The sequence below is a fragment of the Pundamilia nyererei genome, unplaced genomic scaffold (genome assembly GCF_000239375.1).
Source record: "Pundamilia nyererei isolate P.nyererei 1_Seehausen unplaced genomic scaffold, PunNye1.0 scaffold00042, whole genome shotgun sequence".
NCBI lineage: Eukaryota > Metazoa > Chordata > Actinopteri > Cichliformes > Cichlidae > Pundamilia > Pundamilia nyererei.
The window spans coordinates 3,061,455-3,072,791 of NW_005187443.1; the positions used below are offsets into that span (position 1 = coordinate 3,061,455).

Below are 11,337 nucleotides of genomic sequence, written 5' to 3' on the forward strand. Positions count from 1 at the left end.
AACTAAAGATACACATAGACGCAAACTAGACAAGGGGATGCAGGTGATAGGGGAGACAGAGCAACTAAAGAAGACAGAGACATAAGCCATTAGATAGAACTCAAAGAAACCAAAAACTAGACAGTATAAATAATATAAACTCAAAAGCCCTGGGTCGACGACCCAGGCATCCTAACACATACAACACAGAACGAAAGAATGGGAAATGATGCACATCTGCTGCTGAAGATATATGTAAATGTAGAGATAAATATAGAGACAAATACTATGGCTACTGATTTGGATAATTAAATCAACATCCACAAAAAAGGATTTAAAAAGGTAACAGTGGAAGGAGTGATGGCTTTTGCCGGGGAAAGAAGTTCACAGATGTGACCTAGTAAATACTGTATCCACTTTATCCAGCAGCAGTGCATCATCATCATCATCATTATTCTAATTTCATTCAGTTTATTCGATTGGATTCAATTTTATTTATACAGCACCAAATCACCACATCCAACAACCCCCCGAGGCAGCATTTGGTGAGGGTGGGAAAGAAAAACTCCCTTTTATAGTAAGAAACCTCTGGCAGAACAAGGCTTATAAAAATGGATCAGGCTCAGGGAGGGGCAGCCATCTGAATGTAGGTGAATGAAGAAGAAACAGTGCATCATGGGAAGCCCCCAGCATCCTAGGTTCAGTTCACCGGATCCAGCCCAAACTATAAGCTTTATCAAAAAGAAAAGTTTTAAGCCTAATCTTAAAAGTAGAGATATCCGGCTCCCTAATCCAAACTGGGAGCTGGTTCCACAGAAGACAGGCCTGAAAGCTGAAGGCTCTGCCTCCCATTCTACTTTTAAATATCCTAAGAGCCACAAGTAAGTCAGCAGTCTCAGAGGGAAACGCTCTACTGGGGTGAGACGGTACTGTGAGGTCTTTAAGATAAGATGGGGCCTGATGAGTCAAGAAATCTGGAATCTTCTCTCGTCTCTTTTAGTGCTGACCAAATATTTTAAAAACAGCAAGTTATATCAGTTTGGGAGTCATCCGGTTGTCTTAATTAAATTAGAATAACTTGTTTTGACATTAGCTGTGTTACTTATAAAAATGCATCCTCTGTCCAATTAAAGAGCCCAGCAAACAAATGTCACTCTAGCTCCTGTTTAAATCACAGCTAAAACAAGCTACACTCTATAAGAGATCTTCAGGGGAGGATAACAAAGAATCAGTGTGAGGTTTCGCACTTTGAATTTTCCATACGGTCCAATTACTGCTTTAATTGAGGCCAGTCTTGTTAATTAGCAACATAAACTGGATTGTTGAAAAAATGAAGCACGAGTGTGGAGGAGATGAAAAGAGGCTGAGAGACGTGCAGAGAAAAAGAAAGAACACAAGGTGTCTGAAAGGTTGAAACTATAATTGGACTTGTAAACACACAAAAACATTGTTACCGTTGACACTGTCATTAAATCATCACATTGCTGGTTTTTGCTTTTGCTTATTATTATAAAGTATATTTGATTAAATAAGTGGCTGTAGAGCAAACACACTATCAGCATACAGACTGTTTGTCTATAAGCTCTCACTGTGCAATTCTGGGTGCAAAATCTCTTGGAAAAATGAAGGCTTGATTTCTGCAACCAAAACAGGAAGAGGATAACGCTTTTCTTTAACCTGGTGACAGGTTACCAACTAGTACCTGTCACCAGGTTAAAGTCAGGGATAATAGAAAATTTAGAATAACAATGGAAAAAGAGCCCTGTTGTGAAAGCAGACAAGGAAGGTGAAGAGGGAGGAACCAAAAGTAAAACAGGAATGAACCGTTGATGGCACCCACTGAATGGAGTGCTTCAGGACTTCCAGAGGTTCAAAAGTGACATTCAGTTGGTGCTGGCACCTCAGAAAATGGATAAAAACACTTTCATTGAGGTTTCCCGAGGAAAGGATCTGCTGTGAATGTGATGCAATAAATCTTTTGGTTAGAATTTATGCATTTTACCACACTGGTGAGAATAAAAGAACCAAAGAGCAAAGAGAAAATGGTGTTCATCCTAAGCCCATGACTGGACGACTGAATAACGATGGACTAAAACAGCCTTTGGAAACCACAGGAATATTTTAAATCAGTTGTGTATGACACTCAAATATATTAGAAGCAGTCATAGTTGACTCTCAAAAGCAGTGTTTGTCTATTATCACCGCATATTTAAAAAAAGATAAAAGCCTAATTAATGCCAGCCAAGCAAGCATCAAGTCAAACACCTCATAAGTGGTGCTTATTCAGTAGTGTGTATAAACCTCTATAAAAGTTTCTGTGATTTGAGCTAAAAATTAAATTAAACATAAAAAACCAGGCCTGTACCGTGCTGTACAACTAAAGCTTCCACTTTTCATTGAGTGATGCACGCATGCAGTGTTATTGTCACTGATAGCAGGATTACTGATCACTACATTGTGAAAGAGTCTGTGTGTTATCTTTGTATTCAACTCAAGTCAGAAGGGGACTTGAGTCGAATGCTAATGCCTTGCTCCCACAAAGCACAGCACCAGAAACTGGAGGCATTTTATTTGGCAGTACACAGGCGCTATAGTACACAAAGGGCCTTTTAGATTGGATTTAGAAGTAAAATGCCACAGTCAGACTAGGGAAAACAGAGGTTGGAGACTGGGGCACAACCGGAATTACTTCACATCTTGTTGCTTTGAAGATGAGGACCAGGTCTGCGACCACTCGCAGTCAGTTGGAATCTTCAAAGCATCTTTGGTGCATCGAGACGGCGATTAAACAACAACAACAACAACAAGCAACCTTGCTTTTACATACAGCCAGAGTTGGGCATCTGGTTGCAACAAAATGTGCGACTCTTATAAAGAGTTATGTCAGGAAGGGCATCCATCACCAAATTAATCGTGCGGGATCTAGTATCTGGTTTCCATACTAGATCCATGAGGACCTGGGTTAACAACAACTGCTTCCTGGATGTATTGAAAGAGGACATGCAGAGGGTTGGTGTGACAGAGGAGGATGCTAGAGCGAAGGTGAGATGAAGGTCAATGATCTGCTGTTGGGATGCCTAAAGAAGACTCTTTGCTGGAGGGGTGGAGAGTAGCATTCAGGAGACTGTTTTTTCCTCTCCCAGCTGGTTTCATTTTCATGTCTTAACTTCACTTTCACTCACCGGGTACGGTCTGCACACCATGCCACAACCCAATTTTTCCTAGATGATCAATGTCATTTATGTCAGTGGCTTAATACACAGTACAGAAATGCCATGTCATCGTGTAGTGATATCATATTAGTAGATTTAGACAATATTTGATCCTAATAATACTGTAATGCAAAGCAATGTAAGGTGAAATAAAATAATCAAGAATATTGACCCATATCCTGCTCTATCCAGATAATAAAATATAGCTGATGTCAAACCAGTCAGCTTATCAAGTGGGTTTCCACCTGGCAGCATTTTAATCAGAATATAGTTCAGGGCAGTGAAGCTGATGCTGCCAGCTGGGTGGTTTCAATGCGTCTGTGACCTAGCCTGACACAAAGGTGATAAACAGGGTCAAATTTTACGCATCATGTTGTCATCCTCAATTCACATCAGAGTGATTTGTTGTTGTTTTTTTCTCTCAGAACACTATTTGATATCAAATTGGGAAAAAAGGGGAAAAAACCCTCCTTGTCTGCTCATCTCCTCATCCAGCGATCCCTACCAAATGAGCAGCTCACTGAGGTTCAGTCTATTAATCTTGTCAAATGGATTCAGAGAGCAAGGATATTATAGACAGACATCAGCTCAGGACAGGGGACCAGATGGCTTTGCAAAATGGAGAGAACAATAAAAAGAGGAAAGAGGAGAGAAACTGAGTGCAAAAAGCACCCCATAAAAGTGCAGAATGGGAAGGGATAACATTTTTCAGGAGTGAGACATCATGGAGAGACATTCACATGGATGAAGGAGTCAGTGAAAATGACAGGCTATGGCTCCTGCTGTCACTGGCTCTCAGATGTTAAGTCATAGTGCTTTCCTTGACAACTTGCTGTCATTACATGCGGCAGAAATACAGATCCCTGTTGAATTATGCATGGGTGGGGGTAAGATAAAGACTAAGTCAGGTATCAAGACAAAAGCGGCAACACGTGTATGTGAGGGAAAAAAACCACACAGGGAATCACAGAAGGACAGATGACCTCAGCTCTGTTACTTTATTGATACATTGCTGCGGTCATCTTTCAGGCAAAAGAAGGCCCTTGATGTGACACACAGTCCAAGCTTAAACTTCAATGTAAAATATAACCTGTCTTCCATGACTGCACTCCTCGGTGGTGATAAAAATAACAGGCAGAGCAGCCATACGGTGGGATAATCTACAAAAGTCTCCAAGTGTGGCAGATAAGACAGAGCTTATAAATAAATTACTTGGGTGAAAAAATTACCTTGAGATGAGAACTTTATCTGGGACTTTGATATTAATTCCATATAGAATGAGGATGTAAGAATACAAAGGATCTGATGTAATTTACAGGATCAGGTGATGCACCTGAAATGAATGTTTCATTTCACGCCACAGGGATTAAAACCTATTAATTACTTGTATTATAAACCTATTATTTGCATTAAGTATTCTTTAATAATCTGTAGATGCACAGTTGCCCTACATTAGGTTCTCATAGTAATCATCTGGAGATTTCAGAGACCTTTTCTCAGTTACATGCTAACAATAGTAAATGTTTCTTTAATACATTAAAATAATATTAATAGAGGCTCAACATGTCTATTTAAACATACTTTTTTTCTTCAAATGTTAACTGAAATGAGATCACACATGAGAAACTGAAGCATCCATCACTGTCACAGTAATTAGGTTACATCATTCATATCATAGAGGTTTTTAAGGGAACCATTAATTGGAAGTGAGGTTATTAAAATAGAACTCATGGGTTAATAATAGGCACATTTACCCAGATATTAATTTCTCATCTCACAAAATAACCAAATGAGAATAATGAGTAAAAAGAATAGCAGAATAAAACCATTGCTATTAAACGTATTTCTATTTTTGGTGATTTCCATTTTTAGGCAGAGCTGTCTGTGAGATATAAAAGCTGGTGGTGGTTCATGATGGCAAACAGTGAAACAGACTAGGGCTGGGCTATATCATACCGTTCACGGTAATACCGGTGTAATTTTGGGCAACGATAGGAAAATGAAATATCGCGACAGAATATGGGTAAAACACGCATGCGCAGTGCCTTTGTTTACATACGCACATGTCGGCGACGCAGAATGAGAAGAGCGAAAGTGGATCGTTAAATGAAACAGATGAACCAGAATTGGTTTGTAAAAATGCTGCAACTTCAGTGGTGTGGAACTGGTTAGGCTTTCGTCCGTCAGATACACAACAAAGCACTATTTTTGGTAGAGCATGCTAGCGGGCCGTCGTTATTACCGTTATTATACAGCACACTTAAAATCAATCCTTTGATTTTTCTGAAAATCGACAGTGCCCTTTATAATCCCGTGTGCCTTATGTATGAATTCTGGTTGTGTTTACTGACCTCGAAACGATTTTATGTACATGGCGCTCGAAAATCTGTCAAATGTTTTAGTGCGACTTTGCTAAGCTACGAAGCTGCACCACATGATGGATTGTCGGAGCATTACGGCTATATTAGGCAGGCGCCTCGTGGAGTGATACGTACTGCGCTTCAACATAATATTACTGTATTGTGTCCCATATGGAAAAGATATATATAAATCTTGTAAAGTTTGTATCTGTCTTGTGTGAAACTTGTATGAAAAGCATATAAGAGTGAAAACAGATATAAGATCCCTTGAAAAATTATATAATGAAACTTGTATGTTTTGGATACTTACTAAAACAATGTATGAAATTAATGAGAAAGTGGCGACTTTCATGAGTAATCACATATAAGTTTTTACTATTTCTTTTCCAACCTCTTTTTAAGTTTTGTGGATATTATACATGGTTATGCTCAGGGTATGTCTGCCAGTTTCCACTGGAAATGCCTTTTGGTTAAACTGCCAGCAAGGAATTTGCACTGTTACATTTTTATATAACTTTAATGCACATAAAAAAGCAGCTGCTTGTTTAAGTGAAAATACATTGATGGGGTTTTTTGCACTAATAAAGTTGTGGAGTTGTAAAGTATTTTGTCTAGTGTCAATTATATTGTCAGTTATATCATTATCGCAAATTTTCAAATGTATATCGTGATAAATATTTTTGGTCATATCGCCCTGCTCTAAAACAGACACAACTATATCTAGCAAAAGGGTAATCAGGGATAGGCACAAGCTAGTGATTCGTGCAGAAGTTGTCAAACAAGTAGTCCAGAGTAAGAGAGACTCTCTGTGCTGCCCAGACGTTTTTTTACAGAGACATTAGCAAAAGGGAAAGAGACAGACTGAAGTTTACAACGTGTATGTACTTTCATTAATTGTATCATGACCGCTTAGGTTTGACAATACTGCATGCAGGCAATGGCAGGTCAGCTAATCATCAGGAGTGGTTTATTAACATTGTGTCAAAAAAAAAATCTATTCAAACCCCCACATAGGTTGATTTTGGGAAAAAAGGTTAAAAATAAGAAAGAAGACACTGAGAGGGAGGGAGAGAGGCAGAGAGACAGAAATGAAAAGGCAGAAGCTTTAAAAGCTTTGGGAAGGATTTGTATCCAATAAGCCATGGTGAGGATTAAACCATGTTAATGCAACACAACACATGCCTACACAAACTGGACACAGTGCACACAGCACTCTCGCTCAACACACACATACACACACGCGCGAAGACTAAATCTATTATATTAATGTAAATTCTATAATAAAAAAATGATGCAAACATCTAATGACTCACTGTACAGGGATCGTTCCCAGTGATTATTAAAACAAGCGAAGCTGTGCCTTTTATCGTGTCAGCAATACTTCTGTTCGTTTGGCCGAAGTAGATTCAGCATTCTAAAAACAAGTTGTATGAAATCACCTTGTGTGAGGCGATGTACTGCAACTCCATTAAAGCCAATCCATTGCCTCTATGCAAATTAATGGAACAAAGTGTTCTCATGAGACACAAAATCCCCTGCAGGACTGCAGCCTTGGCTTAGGGCTCCTGTATACAGCTGAGAGGCACATAATTTTCTCCACCATTATCTACAATGCTGTGTAATTAGTTTAAGTTTAGAACAACAAAAGAAATATATTAGAAGATCTTAGAGTGGGCGGAAGATATTCCTGGCCACACATTAGAATACAGTGTCTGTTTTGTCTTGAATAAGAAAGTTGTAAAGGTTGTCAGTTGCTTCTGACAGATCAGTACAGCGCTTAATAAAAACAGAAAATTGAAACCAAGTGTGATCAAAGTAATCGATTGCAGGCTGAAAGCAGGCTGTCTTTTATGCAGTGAGGCCCAGTTTCAAGATGTGAAGAAACCAACTAAACACGCCATAATCCCTATTTCAACATTGATGCTCTACAGTGTGTTTCCCTGAAAAAAGAACACAAGGAAAATCTGAGCATGTTTACTGTGCGCTCAGTTCAGTTTAACAGGGCAAATATTTGATGGAGTTACATACAGTTGCTTCTCGTGGATAATCGCAAACAGCTCTGCCCTTTTAGTTTTACATAAACAATCCTGAATAAATGCATTCACTTTATCTTTGCAGACAGCATCCACACGATTAACATACCGTATGCATTTATGACAATAACCATTTGAATTCCAAATGTGTGAGTGTTCGATTGTTCACTGTCACCAATTAAATTCACATAATGGACAAAAGAAAATATTGCATGTAGTGATTTTATGTATCTAATTAGCACTAATATGAAATGCAGTATTATATATGATGGTGCTTCTTACAGCCGCTGATTAACACAATATTAACAGCAAACAAAAGTGCAGCGTATAATGTTTGTGTGATTAATAAACAGCAATACTGGATCAAATCCTAATAGGATACTAAATGGTGAGTAAAGAGGCACTTTACATGTCTTACTATGTTAATGAAAACAGGGGAATTATGTAAATTATTGAGACAAAGCACATCTGTTAACTAAGAAGAGGCTGATTTTTGTAAAGTCAAATATAACAGGCATATCTTGTTTTTCTCTCTGCTAACGCACATTGTTCATGTGCTTTAAATCCATTTAAGAATGTGAGGTGAGGTGAGTCATTCTAGTTTGAAATGTGCGAGGGCATCATTAGAAAGCGTGTGTTGGAAAAATGCTGACATTTTATTGGTCTGAGTTTTGTCTTATGTTCACCAACACGACCAAACAGCGATCTCCAAAAACCTGCATTTTTGATGGTACAGAGCAGAATTACTGCCTTTGGAATTGACAGCATTAGTGTTGAAAGGTTTTAGAGCAATATGCTCCTAACCAGAGGATGTTTTTTCAGGTAAGATCTTGCACATTTCATCAAGACAATGCTAAGTGCATACTGCATCTATTACAGCAGCATAGCCTGCAAGCAGCACCTTTCGTCAACTAAAAACATTTGGAACAACAACAAAAGAAAAAAAAAACAAAAAAAGCCCCCGAACGGTAAACCGCCAAAAACCCAAAACCGAACTGAAAAAGAAAAAAATTCCCCCCCAAAAGGCCAACAACTAAACTCCTTAGTTCCCAGATGTTTGCAGACTTTTGTTAAATACAGAGAAGATGCTACACCGTGGTAAACATAGCCCTGTCCCAACTTTGCTCTTTGCATGTGTTGCTCTCATCAAATTCAAAATGAGCAAACATTTATCTTCAAATTAAACATTTTCTCAGTTTAAACATTTGATTTTCTATTGTGAATAAAATATGAACGTGTGAGATTTGAGACTCTCGCCCTATGGCAGCTGAGATAGGCTTCAGCCCCCCACGACACTGAATTAGACAAACAGAATGAATGGATTGATGGATGAATGGAGATATACAAATTATTGCAGTCTTGTTTACATTTTACACAGCTTCTCAACTCTTCTGGTATTGGAGTTGTATGATTCCTCCCTTCAGTGTACTTTTCTTAGGCAACATTGATTCAATGCAGTCAGTACAATACAGGGGGCAGTATGTGTTCAAACATTTATCAAAGGTCTTTTTGTTCGTAAGACTGCAAAAGAGTTAGGCTTTTAAACTTGTCACCTTTGATGTTTCAGCATGCCCCGATGAATGGGCCACTCTTGTGTGTGTTTGTGTTGCAACTCAGTGAAGCAAAAGAAAAAAGAAATCACTAATGCAGGAACTGCAGGAAGGGTATTGATTTGTGTCTTTGAGTACAAAAACTAAGGAGCTACATTTAATGACGCTGCAAAGTTAGCAAAATACACATTCACAGGGCATTCAAGCACATGTTCTTATTCTCTGTTGGCACTTTCAAAAGAATAAAAAACATAATCTATCTGCTTTCTTTCACATTTGAACTGACTATGAAATCCAGCATCATTCTTAATCTCTCTATGTATCTAATCATACACGAATTCTTCCTTTGCTAGCAGAATAAAGACGTTCAGGTACCTCCCCATGGTTGTTTGGTGGAGTTTTCTCCTATAGATAGCACTGCAGAAGAGATTTGTGCTCAGACTGAAATTAATCCAGTGTGAAATCATCAGTCCAGTCAGTGCTGTACCTCAGGGAAGCCCTGCAAGAGCGAGGGTAGCCATGATGCTGTGCACCACAGCTACGTTCCATCAATGCTTGCTGCTCGCGGGCAACACTGTACAAGCATCTAAATGACAAAACATGTCTGTTCATGTTCATCCAACACTAGCATACTTACTGTACTCGTGTTACATTCAAATGATTTAAAATCAAATACTCTGACATTTCTATTCTGATCGGGTTTTAGCCTCAGCAACCACACACCCTCTGAGATTTATTATTCTCGGCAAAGGACAACAAGTTCTGGCTCCCACAGCCTTCAGGATCTATGAGTCTAGGCAAGGTCAAGGCGTGCTGTCTTTATGGAGCTCTTTATGAGCCAGTTCTCCTGGTGGTTAAGCGGCTTTCATGTATCCAACAACAGCAACCAGCCAGCGAGCATCACATTAGTACTGCACTTATATTGTTCCTGGCAATAAGATGCTAAAATAGGCAATAGATGAAGACGGAACATCAAAGTGGTGATGGGGTGGAGGGAAAAAAGAAGTAGATCTACTGTACCTCACTGGGGCGGCCAAAGAGCTTGTTTTTGAGGTCAGTGAAGAGCTGGCTCATAGACGAAGAAATCCTGTAAAAATAAAGATGCCTTATCAACTTCAGGGATTATAACAAACTGTGCCATTTTAATTTATAGTATGATGAAAATGAAGTTACGAGCCAAGTCCTCTAAGACTCTGTCAGACTTTCGCTAGACAGCTTAACTTTGACTTGCAGAAGTGAGCATTATTATTGCCCTTTCTTCATGTTTTTCATTCTCTTCAATATTGCTTATTGTGTTCCATTCATTTAGAAATTCAATAAGTCTTTGAAGATAAGAAAACATCACATCTTAAGAGATAAAATATTTTAATTAAAAACCCAAGATTAGATTAGGAAAATGCTTCTGGAGGCAATAAATCTGCAGGAACTAGAACAGGAGAAATATTTTTCTGCTTATGCAATATGCCTTCACCAAATTGCTCACTAAAATTATAAAGCAGTAATTTGACTATGTACATCAATTACAAGAAGCTCTTTTTCGTTTTTTGAATTCCTGCAACAGAAAACGCTTTAAACAATTCAGCTTTACTCTGTGCTGTGACAGTCATACAGAAATTTAAAAGCCAAATATTTTTTAAAAAGGCACTAAATATAGACTGCTGTGTCACTCTAGCTTTACTTTTCTTTTTTTCTTCTGAAAGATAGGTTGAAGTTGTCAAAAAATGTGAGACATCTTTCAAAACAGTTTGTTACGTGAGCACATCAGGAGAGAATAAAGAATTTCTCACTCTTTGTCAGTATTTGCGTACATTTAGGCAAATAACTAGGCATAATTGTAATAATATATATGCATCTGCTACCAAAGCAGAGTCAAAAATGTTTCTGACATTTTCACAGTCCATCTAATTGTCACAGCTGTGAGCCACGAGTCCAAGTATTGTCAAATGCATTTAGAGAGCTTGAGTGCAATAAAGAAACAACTGTGAACATGGAGGGACTTCCTCAGATAAACATTTTACAGAGGAAACAGCAGTGTCACGGAAGAGGAATAAGGATATGTGGTGGCCCAGCGAGGAAAAGATAACAAAATACAGGAAGAAGCAGTGGATGTAAGCTCTTTTCTGATTCCCGAGGGGGAATATTTGGTGTGAGTTCAGTGACAATTTGTGAAAATGGAGTGACGGAGTGTTCCCTGATCTGGTGG

At 38.6% G+C, this 11,337-nt stretch overlaps 1 protein-coding gene across 4 annotated transcripts in view; it reads right to left on the minus strand.

Annotated features, from left to right (window-relative positions):
• The window catches only part of dlgap4b (discs, large (Drosophila) homolog-associated protein 4b), a 127,373-nt gene that overhangs the window by 85,719 nt on the left and 30,317 nt on the right, over positions 1-11,337 (minus strand). For all 4 annotated transcript variants that reach the window (XM_013910388.1, XM_013910389.1, XM_013910387.1 and 1 more), the window contains exon 2: positions 10,155-10,221. The gene's annotated coding sequence lies outside the window, so the exon portion shown is untranslated. The remainder of the gene's footprint in view (positions 1-10,154; positions 10,222-11,337) is intronic.